General features: G+C 40.0%; 1 long non-coding RNA gene across 1 annotated transcript in view; it reads right to left on the bottom strand.

Annotated features, from left to right (window-relative positions):
* Positions 1–14,511, bottom strand: part of LOC119853567 — a 569,205-nt gene that overhangs the window by 225,552 nt on the left and 329,142 nt on the right. The gene's annotated exons all lie outside the window — the stretch shown is intronic.

The following is a 14,511-nucleotide window of genomic DNA, read 5'->3' as shown; positions in this document are numbered from 1 at the left end:
CCAGGTTTTATGCGGGGCCACCAGCCTCACGCCCCGCTCCCCAGCCGCTGGCTCTGCACATAAAACCTGGGGTGTGTTTCCCATGCCTATGCCCTGTTCCTGGCCCTCCTCCCGTACTCCACTCTCCAACCCCTCATCTCACCTGGGGCTCAGGTCCTGGCCACCGGCACCACTCCTGCTCCCAAGCCTCCGCTCCCAGGGCCTGCCCCACTCCCAGGCCCACACCCAGGGCTCTGCTCCTAGGGCTCCAGCCGCTGGCCTTGTACCTGGCCGCTCAGCTGGGGCTCTGCTCTTGGCACCGCACATGGGTCCTGGCTGCCAGCCCCTGCCCGAGGCTCTGTTCCTGGCCCCACACCCACTCCCAGCTGTGGCCTCAGCCCCCTTACCCTGTCTGGGTCCCCACCTCCCAGAGTCAGCCTCAGGGCAGGGGGCGGAGAAGGGTAAAGGAGCTGGCTTTCAGCACCCCCACTACTAAAAATGTTTCAGCGCCAATGCACACAGTATATGTGCACAGTGTTCTAAATCCCAGATGAACTGTATTACCACAGGTGACAAAAAGTTACCCTGTGTTACACACAGCTAGGGATATGAAGGCATTTTAAATCCTCTATAGGCAATACATTGGAAATATTGTAGTGAATGATGTGTTTGTTTGGGTTTTTTCTCTCTCAGTGATCACGGAAACAAAAAAACAACCTTTTTACCTTAATGAACAGCTGCCTTACATACAGATAGCATTTATGTAGAAAGCTATTGCTGCAGCCACTGGTGACATAAAGAAATGTTTGGCAAGAGCAAATGCTGAGTCATATAAAACTGACAAAATAATATAGGTAGTTATCACCAAAATACATTATTTATCCCTGAAACCCATTGACGCCTGTGCTTACACAGGAACCCTCCTGTGATATTGAAGGCCAAAGTATCTTCTCTCCCTAACAACAGCGTTGTATCTTTGGCAACTCTAGCAGGAACTCAAAAAAATCAATAGCACTTCATGAGCAAGGTCTCGGTCTTCTTCTTTTACGAGGATTCTGTCAATGCAAGTGGCCATTACTGTACTTTAAAGGCATGATATAAAATTGCTTCAACAAGATATAAGACACACGGTTTGAAAGAACCTGGTGAGTGTATTTTAGTCAAAGTTAAATAGTTTCATCACGTAATTATTTCTATTGGCATATCTCCAGCTGCATACACACATGAAGGGTATATGCTTTCTATTATGGGTGGGGAAATTGTAAGGGAGGTCTGTCAATTTGCTTCAGGTTGATCTAAACAAGGTCAAACTGCTAAAATGGAGCCACAACCAAGCATCCGATATTATTGGCTGTAGTCCCCCTCCCCCCGCCATACACACTTTTGTTTTTAAAGTGGTCTAAAAGTAGTTTTGTTTTTACAGCTGCAAAATATTTCATCCTGATTTGCAGACTGGTAATTCATTTTCTAAGGACTGTTTAGAATTGATTCAGGGGTTAAAGGGAACTGTTGGTTCCTATAACTGATTCACTGTATGTGACAAAATTTAACTTTTGTACTATATGGAGGTTGTATGAGTTCCACTAAAACCATTTGTTGATTGTCTCTTTGTGATTAAATTTCACCACTTTTGCAATACTTTAAGCTAATGACAGCCTACCCTGTATTTGTTTTCTTTTGTTTAAAATATGCGTAACTTAGAAAGCTAGTTTGCAATAATGAAAAAAATGACACTCAAACTGATCCCTGACGATTAAGACAAAATACCTGCTAGTACCAATAAAATTTCCTACAGGATAGTAGAGGCAAGATTTTCACTTCCTACCTGTAGGGATGGGAGGGGAGGAAGGGGCTGCATGCCAGCAGTCCCTCCTTGTTACCTTGTGTCTCAGGCATGCACAGTCCTTCTAGAACACAACAGAAATAGCATCTGCATCGGCTACATCCTTATTTCAGGGTGCATGTTGTGTTCCCTCACCCAACTCCACTGACATACAAAAGGGAGTGAGGCCATGATTCTGCACTTCCTCCTTTCGAGAGCCTAACACCTCTGTCAGATTGGACTCCACTGTGCTATGTTTGGAGAGCAAACAATACCAGGATAGTTTCTGGACCATGGACCTTTACTTCTACTCCCCAGTCATGCAGTCATGAAGGGCTAGGCACAATCAATCGATAGGTATTATCTATTGCCTACATCTAATTGTATTGAAACTTTTATATTTGTATTACATGCCCAAGGTTCCTAGGTACTATGAATACAAATAAATAACAGTACAAAACCATACCCAAACACTCTGTGTATACACATATGCATACATATACACATACACCCTCCACACACTGGTGAAATTGATATGATAAATTGCATTTATCAAGCACCTTTGCTCACCACACTTGTCCACTAATCCATATTGGGAAGTCCTATGGCGTATGTTATGCAGGCTGTCAGACTAGACCATAACAATGGTCACTGCTAGCCTTAAAAATCTACAAAGACCAGGAACATTCCATTCTGAACTAGAGACAGAGTTAAGAACAAGTATCTCACCACACATTAGGGGTAGAAACTGGAGTTTTATACCACTGGAGAGACTAGATTCCCACCTTTCCCATCTTTAATGTGTTTCTTTTAAAACTATTTCAGGTCATTTTTAGAGGTTTCTCCAAAGTATTAGTCAGACTGTTAGTTATAATTTCTCTCTTTCAGAGACTGATCCATTTAGAATGATGATATTAAAGTAGCCTGCCTTTAAAGATAAAGGGAGACAACAAATGATGCCAATAACATATTTTTAAAAATTCTAGGACATTTCTTTTTTTTTTTCTGTTAAAGAAAATTATTCAGAAAAATGGTGTGGTGCAGCCTATAGGTTTCATGATATCTGGGTAGAGCATGCAGTAACAGGGCACTCACTTCCAGAGCACCTCTGACAGACAGGATGTGGTACCATAGTTCATTTCTCACTGCTGTTGCCCTCTGCAGGCCAACTTTGGCAAGTCTTTAGAGGTCCTCTTGTCATGGTACAAAGTCTGAATGAAACCCTTCTAGGGTACTAAAGAATCCCATAAGTCAACAGTCCATCTGCCCTCACTAGGGCCTTCAGCTCCCACTCTGGGCCCTTTAAACTCAGCCCTTTGTTCAGCTTCCAACTAAGCCCTGTCTCCTTCTTGGGGTTTATGTCTCTTTACTTGGGACTGGTAGGGGAAACCAGGTCTGCCCACTACTCCGGGCTCCAGCCTAGGGATCCCAGCAGCCATGTACTGTTCAACTTTAGTTCTTCGCTGCTATTTCCCTAGGCCTCTTCCTATGGGGCCCTTTTATCTCCAATCCTATCACAGGGCCAGCATCCTCAGGTCCTTCTCTCTCTGCATTCCCAGCCTTGAACTCTGACTGATTGTCAGGCCAGTGAGGAGATCCCTTCTTCACACCTCTGGTCCCACCCAGGAACTGACCTGCTAAAGCCAGATAGTGCCTTTTATCTGAGCCTGCTAGGCTCTGATTGGCTGTTGCTAGCCCTTCTAGCCAGGCCTCACTGGTTTCCAAAATGACTGCTTCAAAGAGTCCTCTCTAGGGAAGCCTGGAGGACTCACCTTTGCTATGTCGTATTCCCCGCTACCTTCTTGGGGCAGGGTGTAGTAGGACTATGGGGCTCCCTGGAGGACTGAATACATCCCGTCACACATGCATAACTCATGTGTGGTTTCATTACATCCACACACCTTGGCTACCCCAAACTCCTGCTAACAAGTGCTTTATATTATGTCATATCATCACACATATCTGTACACAGATCTCTCTATATGCATTATACTTAGAGTGAACAACGGTCACCCAGACAGGATCTGGCCCAGAGGGGCTGCAAGCATATTTGCTGTCACATAATAATAACAGGTACTTATTGCCCAACTGGTCAGATGAGTGAACAGTGCTGGATTTGTTAAAGACTTCATGGCTTAACATTATATAGTTCCTCCCATTTTAAAATGTCACTAACCTATGTGTCCTGTGGTGCATGGGCAGTTTGCCACCCTGTTTAAAGATCCCTTGCACTTTCAAATCCTTGGGTAGGAGTCTGAAATCCTACCTAACTATGTAAATGCTATTTTTGAGAAGTGACAAGAGCACAACATTTTAAATAACTAACCATTAATGTAAAAAAAAAATCAGGCTTTACCATATATTTTTGGCATTAATCTTACAAGTGCCATAAAACAAGCTCTTTACTAGGTAGTTTTTGGTATATAATTTCTTCCACAAAAACAACAATTTCTGAATAGTTAACACATGTGGCAGGGTAAGCAAGCATAAAAATAATATCTCTGTAAAATGCATACTAAATGATGGAAATAATAACTGGAATATGTGTAATTTGAGTAATGGCCTGAAAACAATAGACAAAGTAGTGCAAAAATATGCAAGACTGCAAAATAAAGTGGTCAGCCCAGGAGATATGTATAGAGAAAGAGGAGTGCAGATTTTTGTCATTTTTCAGTTGAGAACACACTGATCTATGAAGACTAAAAATACTTTAATGTATTTTCTTCCTAAAAACCAAAAAACCTGGGACAAATTTTATACTATAAACAATTCCACCAACCTACTGCCAGTAATCAATGAGATTTTATGGATATTTAATATTAAAATTTTACTGCTTCTCTTAGACAGCAGGGCATACATTGTCATATGTGTGAAATGTGCCACTGTATGTGTGCACTGGTGGAATGACTGCTCTTACAGTGTAGGCAGCGGTGTGCATCCATGTATCTTAGAGCCCTGTAATTTTCAAAGTGGAACAATACAATGTTATTTAGCACAGGTGTTTCTGTAATTGTGGTACTGAGAAAAAATCAGTGTTCAATGGCCCACAAATTCACCCTTCCACCTGTAAAAGGTGGCAAGTGGTCTGCAATATAGACAAATGCCTTCGGAGGCAGTATCCAGAGTCCAAACAGAATTTTAAGCTGCATCAATTTATTGATCTCCTTTATGAAAAATAGTCATTCAAGTGGTGAAATTTCTATTCAGAAAATGAGTTTCCATGAACTGGGAAAGTGATTTCAAATGAAATGACTAAATAATTTTAAATTGCATGCAACATTTACAGTGGCCACACTTTCTTCCCTTTTCTTTATTAGTGCTGATTCTTTAGGGGCTGTCTGTCAATCCCATAGAATCTTTCAAACTTTTTCAATGTGACTACTGTGCAGTTTTAAAAATAAAACCCTTTTTGGAGCATGAAAGAGGTGAGCAAGTATTTTAAGAAGCAACACAAACATCAGCACTATCAGGCAAGCCCAATGTAGCCCAAATTTCATGTTGACACAAGAATATCTGGACACCCATGAGAAGAAACAGTAACAGTTCCAGGTTGAAGGAAATCAGCTAGCTCTACCTGATCTGAATTTCTTCAGAGAAGACAGCAAAATACACTTGGTCTCCCACAATGACTCCATGAGTAACGATCTTCCAAGAAATGAGAAAATAGTCTGCTCCTCCTGTATCCTCTGCAGGCTTTTCTTTCTTTCTTTCTTTCTTTCTTTCTTTCTTTCTTTCTTTCTTTCTTTCTTTCTAGTATTTTAGCTATATAGATATTTAAGAAATAGATGTAAATAAAAAACATAAAAGGAACCATAAAAAATAATAAGTCTCCTCTTCAGGACAGGGGCCATGTGTTCTTATATGTTTGCACAGCACTTAGCACCATGGGCCCACAATCTTGACTCAGGAGTCTCAGGTATTCCTCCAATATAAATATACATAATAATGTCCAATATCTACCCATCTATCATATCTCAAAAGTGTCTGCCATCCAGGCATCTGAGCACTGATGAAATTTCTGACAAAATACATCCTAAGGGTGAGAGCCTTACCCTCTGCTCCTGCCTCTTTAAGCTACATAAAGGGCCAGAGTGGTATAAAGGGGTCCTAAAAGCTATATCCAGCCAGGGAGGATCCCCCAACTTAGGCACTGCAGAGAACAGCTGTAAAACTGCCTTCTGAGAACTACTTCCTAAAGGCCCTAAGAAGGGAGCATGCTGGGTGTGTTGGAGTAGGAACACTGTGCTGTGAACATTCCAGTCAGCCCCAGGAAGCTGCTGTAACTTAAGTAGGTCCTAAGGTCTTTCTAAGTTATACAGGGCTTTTCCAACACCTGGAACATCCCAGGACTGGGAAGGCACGAAGGTAGTTTAAAGTCCTCCTAGACTGTCATCCCTGGCCTACAAGTTCTGTGCTTCACCTCTTAGAGACATAGCACAGAATCTCACCCACAGTGCTCTGTAGGGTCTCCATAGTGCCGGGAGTTGTGAATCTCAAACGTGTTTGCAGGAGATCTTTCTTTTAAAAGTGTGTCATTTAGATCAAAATTCAGTCAGACTTGGACTCCATCTTATTTGTTATGCAAAGGAGTTCTATAGCTCAGGTCAGCAAGTGAAACCTCTTGGCCTTTTAAGGCAAGATAAGCTAAATCTGTTTCTCTTCAGCTTCATTACCCCGGTGTATTGCAGGCTAAAGGGTACACCCTTTATCTAGAGAGTTGTGGACAGTGAGTGATCTCTGAGGCAGTTATGTCCCCACCTATTAATGGCTTCACAGGTCTAAACAAAGACTGAACTATGTGTTGAAATCAATGGGAAGCCACTGGAGTTTGCAAATCACAGGTGTAGTATATTTGTATTGACTTCTGTTGCTGAATATTGTAGCAGCTTCAGACTTTTTATGGTACTTGCATTCAGCCCCACATAGAAAGTTGCAACAGTCTACCCTGGAAGAAATCAAAATTTGGCTAGGTTCGGTCTGGGAGGACAGGACACAGATTAAATGGCCAAAATGACAGAGAAGTTTTGCGCTACCTTGACAGCCAATAGTGTGAGGCTTCAACCAATGGCATTTCTTCAAAATGTTTTCCCCTTCCTACTAATACAATGTCAGTCTATTCTGGATTGAGCATAAGGCAACTGATCTTCATCCATCTGCTGATCTCTTCAAGGCAATTGGACAGCTTAGTAAAGGAAGAAACTTTGTCAGCAGGAGAGACTTACAGCTGAATTTCATATGCATATTGGTGGCACATGAATCTTCAGAATCTGTTTCCCCGGAGGCCTCAGGGAGGTCCGAAAGGTGCACCCACAGATTCCACTGACTTTATTTGCAGTTGTCAAGTGCTCAGCACCTCTGAAAGTCAGATGTTTTAGGTGCGGCAAATTGGTCACCCAAAAAACGGAGACACTTAAAATTAATGGACACTTTCAAAAATTTCGACTTAAAATGTTTAAAAACTCCAAAACAGAAGAAGGTTTTTAATGTGTCTCTCACCTCTACTTCTGAACTGTGATTTTTGTTAATGTTATTTCCACACTCTTATCATTACACTCCTGTCAAAGCTGTCATTAGCAGGATAACAATATAAAATCACTGTCTCATTCATAAAGTCTGCCTTTATTTAAAAGCTATTCAATGAGTGGAATATAAAAACCAGGTGAAAGCATCTTCTAATGTGTTCAGCCTACAGGAGACCAAAAATCCAAAACCACATTCACAAAAAAAAAATAGTATATTTTATATTTAAAGGAGAAAAGTGAAACTATCTAGTTGGGAAAATTCAGAGCTCTGGCTGAATGTGAAAAATATTATAAGTGAAAAAAGTTCACTTTTGGTTTTAAATAATCCTATTGATATTTTTCTAGTTGTCATTTTTTTTCTAAAATAATCTTGTTTTTTTTCTAAATTATCTTGTTGAGTTCCGATACTCTTAAATTGCTGCACAACTGTCCTCTAATAGATATTGGTTCCTGTTGTGTAGACAATTAAGAGACCAAAATGTTTTAATATCATTATCCCATACAACTGAAGAGCAATATATATATTATATATATATATTGCAGCAAGTGTAGAATTTGCTAGAATTAAAAATGAATAAAACAGCATCCTTAGTAACACTGATCATGCATTTCTGTTTAGATTTAACATTGTTAAATTCAAACAGCAAACAACTTTGTTCCTAATTCATTTCGAACTATAAACATTCAACATTCAGAAAGTTCCCTGTTAGCATTCCCCATCCCCCAATACCATCACTATTTTCCAGATGTATAAATAGTCTAGAGAGTATGGCCTGAGTGAATGCACTGTTCAGAAAACAACATAATTATAGCCATTTCCAGCAAAGGGAATGCCAAAAAAGTTACAAATTAATTGAAGGTTAGCACTGAAAATTAAATCCTAGTCAGCTTGAAATCATCTTCCAAGCTAGTTTATATAGAATTAAATCGGAAGTTCAGTCTTCCAGTTCTCCATCACTTTAGTGAAGAACTTCAAGGTTCAGCTGAACAAGCTGATGTGTAGTATTCTGGCATGAGAGAGACTACATTCTGCATTTGGGGGTCTCCTCTTGCTCTGAGGCTGCCTCACAGGTTCTCCAATGCAGAGCCTAACAGAAGCTACCGCTCCTTTCGGGTGCTCTGGGTTCCCCATATAGGTTTGCTCTAACACTCTCATCACTCTGGGGTCTCCTCAGACTGTGAAAAGTGAAGCAAACCACTTCACTCTAAGCCCACCACCTTGCAACTTAAGTATATGCTCTGGTGAGCCCTGAAACGCACACTCTAACTGGCATGCAGAGCGGGTTCTCCTGGGGTAGGTCCTCTGACTGGCTCCATTTATAGGAAATTAACCACTTCTCTACCTGAAGAAGTGTGGGATCACAACTGGATGAGCAGAAATGGCTGTGGCTGTAATAGAAAAGGAAATAAAGGCTAACTGAAATAAAATGAGTACTTGTGGCACCTTAGAGACTAACAAATTTATTTGAGCATAAGCTTTCGTGAGCTACAGCTCACTTCATCGGATGCATCCTTATGCTCAAATAAATTTGTTAGTCTCTAACCAAAATAAAATGTAATTTAAAAAATACAGGTTTCAGAGTAGCAGCCATGTTAGTCTGTATTCGCAAAAAGAAAAGGAGTACTTGTGGCACCTTAGAGACTAACACATTTAGTTGAGCATAAGCTTTCATGAGCCACTCTGACAGAGCCAGAAGAGTACCCAGAAGTCACCTACTACAGGACAGGCTCAACAAAGAAAATAACAGAACGCCACTAGCCATCACCTTCAGCCCCCAACTAAAACCTCTCCAACGCACCATCAAGGATCTACAACCTATCCTGAAGGACGACCCATCACTCTCACAGATCTTGGGAGACAGGCCAGTCCTTGCTTACAGACAGCCCCCCAACCTGAAGCAAATACTCACCAGCAACCACACACCACACAACAGAACCACTAACCCAGGAACTTATCCTTGCAACAAAGCCCGTTGCCAACTCTGTCCACATATCTATTCAGGGGACACCATCATAGGGCCTAATCACATCAGCCACACTATCAGAGGCTCGTTCACCTGCGCATCTACCAATGTGATATATGCCATCATGTGCCAGCAATGCCCCTCTGCCATGTACATTGGTCAAACTGGACAGTCTCTACGTAAAAGAATGAATGGACACAAATCAGACGTCAAGAATTATAACATTCAAAAACCAGTTGGAGAACACTTCAATCTCTCTGGTCACTTGATACAGACCTAAGAGTGCTATCCTTCAACAAAAAAGCTTCAAAAACAGACTCCAACGAGAGACTGCTGAATTGGAATTAATTTGCAAACTGGATACAATTAACTTAGGCTTGAATAGAGACTGGGAGTGGATGGGTCATTACATAACGTAAAACTATTCCCCCATGTTATTTCTCCCCCCCACACTCCCTTCCCCCACTGTTCCTCAGATGTTCTTGTTAACTGCTGGAAATGATCCACCTTGATTATCACCATAAAAGGTTTTCCTCCTCCCCTCCCCTTCCTGCTCATAATAGTTCATCTTAAGTGATCACTCTCCTTACAGTGTGTATGATAAAACTTATTGTTTCATGTTCTCTGTGTGTGTATATAAATCTCCCCACTGTATTTTCAACCGAATGCATCCAATGAAGTGAGATGTAGCTCATGAAAGCTTATGCTCAAATAAATTTGTTAGTCTCTAAGGTGCCACAAGTACTCCTTCTCTTTTTAAAAAATACATTACATTTAAAAGTAGGATTCATGAGAGGAAGGGTAGATAAGACTCTCCCGAGGAACTAACATTCCTGATGGGAGTGAGAGTCCAGTGTGGCTGCCCAATAGAATTACAAATCAGAATTAAGGACTAGGAGAACTAGTCATTAACTGTTTGTTGCTGCTTTACTCATATTAATGCTGGATCACTGAAACCTGTCTTTCTCGAGATGCATTATCCCTGTGCATTGCTCAGAGTAATGTGTGGTAACTCACTACAGGGTGGTAATTCCTATGGAAACCAAGGGGTTAACAGGTCATTCGTTTACTTGTTAAACCTTTTTAAAATAAAGGCTTTGATTGTTGAATGTGAGTTTAGGAACCACACTGGACAGTGACATCCTCTAACATAGAAGAAGCTCATCTGGTATCCTTAATTGTGGTGGCTGTGATGGGGGCACCTGTGCACAACAGGACCGAAACAGTCACCATAGCATTGCTCCACTCACCACCAGACTGGACTAGATCTGAACCCCCACTGAGAAGGAAAGTGTCTAGACTGAACCTGCGTTCTAAACTGTCCTGCCCTACATCAACGGTGATTTTAAACTGCCTCAGGCTAAATTGGCACATGGAAAATTTACTTATTTAAAAGATGTACTTTATTAGCTGTCTTAGATGTTTCATATTAAATTGTGATCATGACATTCTTATTGATTTTATAGGTGTATAGGTTTATTTCTTTATCAAATATTCATGTAAAAAGTTCCATGCTTCATAGAGGGCTTCACTGAAGTGCCAAATAAGAGTATTATTAAAAGTTCACAAAGGAAATAATATTTTAGTGTTTGTCTTTTATTTACTTTAACATGGGAAGCTGCATAAATAGTTCAGGAGCTTACATAGACTTTAGAACAATTTAAATATAAATGCGAAGCCTTTTATGACATGCATAACAAATGAAGACTGTACATGTTCATTAGGCAAGAAATTAGTATAGCTTTCAAGAAAAGATTGCATAAAACCCCCAACAACTGATAAACACTGTTCCAGTAAGTAGAAAACAATTATTTTATCCACTGGAAAATGAACTTTGGGGTTGACCCTGCTTCTATTGAAGTCGATGGCAGCAGTCCTATGCCAGCAAACTCACAATCTCTCTCTCTTTTTCTTTCCCTTTTCTCTCTTTTACCCATCCCATTTCCCATTGCTCTGTAGATTTCTCATATTTTTAATTTCAACTTTAAGTTGCCCTGGTTTGAAATCCAGAAATATTTCTGCTTACACCTTAGTGCAGACAAACAAAAAGCACAGCTTTAGGAGAAATACACTTTTTAGATATTTTAAGTCATTACATGGGTTCAACTATGCCAAACATATTGGGGGGGGGGGAATAATAAAAATAATAAAATGCAGGAACTGATCAGCATATTAGAATAAGCACAGATGAAACAGAAAGTTCAATAACTGTAATACAAAGATCTTTTAAAAATACCATCCATCCCTCAAACTTAGAAACAGGCAATTGTTAATCACTTGTTCTGTGATCATCCTTTATCAGAAGCATTTTCTTTGGAAAAGAGGGATTAAAGAGATGTAGATACCACATGGATGGGTCAATGATAGACAGACAGACAGAAATTCAAATTTTAAAATAATGGCACCTGAGTTGTCTGGAGGCAGAGTGCACTGTACATGAACCCAGATAAGTACCTCTAGTTCAATTCCTGTTGTCCATAAGTCACCCCAAATTGGAACTCTATTCAGCAATCCATCCCTATTCAGCAAAGCACTTACACAGTTTCCATGCACTTTCTGAAAAGGGATGGACTTAGGCATGTGCTTAAATACTTAGATAAATTGGGCCTTGTTGGGCAGTTTCATTTATCATGAGAGTGGCCAGCTGGAACTCTTCCCCCATACCTAAAAATTTAATACATTCTCAGTGTACTCATCTAGAACTACTACCCCTTCAGAATCCCTTCTGTGAAATTTGGTGAGGAAGTGTGGTAACCAACAGTAGGAAAGTTTCTGCCATATCTGCTTTGTGAATAGGTGATAGCAATATTACAATTCAGCTGAAATATTTTATTTGATCCAACTTGAGACTGAGATTGAAGGTTGTAGCTCAGAGACTAGTGTATGGAAGGCTTGAAGCTTTGAAAATACTACATGCAGGTACCTTCTGACATATGCTCAGCCTCTTTACTCCATGCTTTTGATGTTCTTTTTTAGTCGTGAAGGGTGTGTAAAGGGCATCTAAAACTTAAGTCAATAGACCCATTATGATGATTGGCTGAAAACCATAAAATGCATCCATCAAGCCATTGTGTTGCATCTTGTGTTAAATTATGGTGATAAATAGTCCCTTTTTCATGATGTCATCTACTAATCTATTCAGAAATCTATTCTCTGCTGCCATTATGCATCACTCACAATCATGCCAGCTTGTTGAAAAATCTTCTCCATGCCACAGACATGCAAGATTGTGCTTTACTCCACAGAGAAAAATATTTTCTGCTGTTTTTATGTTGTACTGTGAAATAATTGTTTTTCGGGTTCCCAAAATTAACCCAAGTGTGCAGTAATGTCCCCAGTTTACAGCTTTGGGCATTGTAATTCATGTACTTCTAATTGTTTACATCAGAAGTGGATTAAATCCATTTGTATTCAATACTGTTTTATCACTACTAAGTGACACTTTTTGCCACATTGTTCTGGATCAAAATGAAATCCTATTGATAGTCCTTTAACACAGAAGAACAATGAGGTACTCTAATATCTATTGGAGTTGTACTAGGGTTGTATTGCTAAAACTGAACAAAAATAAAATAATCAAAAATTGGCTAAAAAGCTAGTATGAAATTAAGAAGACAAATAACTTTCTTATCAAGCTTTAGGGTTTTTTTCTTGATCATTATTATGTCGTCTTTCTTTTAAAAAATCATGATTATTTATTAATCCGCTAGTAGGCAAGGTAAAGCAGACCAGTAAAAAAAAATGAATAATTAACATAACTCATGGGACTGACACTGAAAGATTTGGGTCAATCTTGCTTATTTTTCAGCACTAGCTGAAGGAAATTAAGGATATGTTTTGAGGATCACAATAATGAGGCTTCAGGATTCCATATTCAAAATAAAAAACAAATAGTTATTTTTCCTACTTCTAATATTTATTAAATGAGACAAATAGAACAAGTTTGATGTGAGGGACCAATGCTATCCCCAGAAAATAGTAGCAAAACATTGTTTTACTTCATGCTTATACTATCTTCTTTTGTTGTCATTATCAGCAGTTTTCATAGTAGCAGCCGTGTTAGTCTGTATTCGCAAAAAGAAAAGGAGTACTTGTGGCACCTTAGAGACTAACAAATTTATTAGAGCATAAGCTTTCGTGAGCTACAGCTCACTTCATCGGATGCATTTGGTGGAAAAAACAGAGGAGAGATTGATATACACACACAGAGAACATGAAACAATGGGTTTATCATACACACTGTAAGGAGAGTGATCACTTAAGATAAGCCATCACCAGCAGCGGGGGGGGGGGGGGGGAAAGGAGGAAAACCTTTCATGGTGACAAGCAAGGTAGGCTAATTCCAGCAGTTAACAAGAATATCTGAGGAACAGTGGGGGTGGGGTGGGGGGAGAAATAACATGGGGGAATAGTTTTACTTTGTGTAATGACTCATCCATTCCCAGTCTCCATTATCAGCAGTGTAACACAAAAACAAAACTACAAAAAGCACATACCACTTCCTCTTAATATAGACTACTCAAGGATCTGCATCACTTTAAGCAGAAAAAACTGCCACATTTTTTTCTTCTTTGGTGTTTCCAGCACAACTAAATGTTGAATTAAGCCTGAGGGAACTTGGCTTCAGCTCAAGACATGAACAAAAATCTAACTGATGTAATAATGATTCTTCTTACAACTCCTGTGAAGAAGGAATGAACTTACAATCGGACTGAAGAGGGTGTAGGTTCTATCAGCCAGAAATTTTTCCCTGCTGTATATGAATGCCAACTTTTGTTGTTGCTGCTGCTGTTGAGGCCTCCAGGCATATCTGAAGATGGTCCCACCTTTTAAATAGCCCATAGTTTAAAAACCCTTGATTCTATCATTTTATAGTGCTTGGTGCTACCAACTCAGTTTGACTATTACTATTTAGTTGGGGTTGGCTCTGCTTTGAGCAGGGAGTTGGACTAGATGACCTCCTGAGGTCTCTTCCAACCCTAATCTTCTACGATTCTGTGATGGCTCATGACAAGCAATCTCCCAATTCCATCATTAGTGTCCTTCAAAAAAGGAATATCTGCAGGATAGAACAGTTTCTGCCTACTCCAGAAAGCAAGTGCATCAATTCCATCTGCCCAGAAAGTGGATACACTACTATAATCATGCCAGCCACTTCCTGTTTCACATTAATGAGAATCAGGGAGCTTTGGTGCAATCCCACCTATAGTGCAAAGTTTGCCTT

Source organism: Dermochelys coriacea, chromosome 3, assembly GCF_009764565.3.
Source record: "Dermochelys coriacea isolate rDerCor1 chromosome 3, rDerCor1.pri.v4, whole genome shotgun sequence".
Taxonomy (NCBI): Eukaryota; Metazoa; Chordata; order Testudines; family Dermochelyidae; genus Dermochelys; species Dermochelys coriacea.
The sequence above is the reverse complement of the archived record's forward strand: the minus strand, read 5'-3'. Positions and strand labels throughout refer to the sequence as shown.